This window comes from Penaeus monodon, chromosome 29 (genome assembly GCF_015228065.2).
Source record: "Penaeus monodon isolate SGIC_2016 chromosome 29, NSTDA_Pmon_1, whole genome shotgun sequence".
Taxonomy (NCBI): Eukaryota; Metazoa; Arthropoda; class Malacostraca; order Decapoda; family Penaeidae; genus Penaeus; species Penaeus monodon.
In genome coordinates this window covers 31,410,719-31,411,108 of record NC_051414.1, presented here as the reverse complement: position 1 = coordinate 31,411,108, position 390 = coordinate 31,410,719, and the positions used below count along the sequence as shown (strand labels likewise).

Sequence of the window (390 nt, the reverse complement as noted above, 5' to 3'; positions counted from 1 at the left end):
CGGGGGAAACTTGTCATATGTAAAAGGACAAAGACTCACCAGCTTCATGTTGGCTGGGGATGTGCTACAACAGTTGAGGGCGATCTGGATACTGAGCCTCCTCCTTGAGACGTTATATACCCCCGGTCAGGTGATTACTCTCTTGCCCTCAGTCCGTGCGGGTTTTTCCATCATTGGCTCCCAAGACGTGTATTCTTTAATATGTCGATAGGGTGCATGCGTTCAGACATAACACTGAACACGCACATAGGAATATAAACGTATAGACCATCTTGTATGCACGATTATAGAAGGGTAGAAATTACCATGCCATGTGTAGCCGGCCTTTTGGGGCTTTGATGTATTTTGGAATAGAAAAAAAATGCTGTTCACACATAGAAAGCTCATTAT

General features: G+C 44.4%; 1 long non-coding RNA gene across 1 annotated transcript in view; it reads right to left on the bottom strand.

Moving 5' to 3' along the window:
* Nucleotides 1-131, bottom strand: part of LOC119592156 — a 1,225-nt gene extending 1,094 nt beyond the window's left edge. The window contains exon 1 of the long non-coding RNA XR_005230413.1: nucleotides 40-131. This is a non-coding gene — a long non-coding RNA (uncharacterized LOC119592156). The remainder of the gene's footprint in view (nucleotides 1-39) is intronic.
* Nucleotides 132-390: the final 259 nt, after the last annotated feature.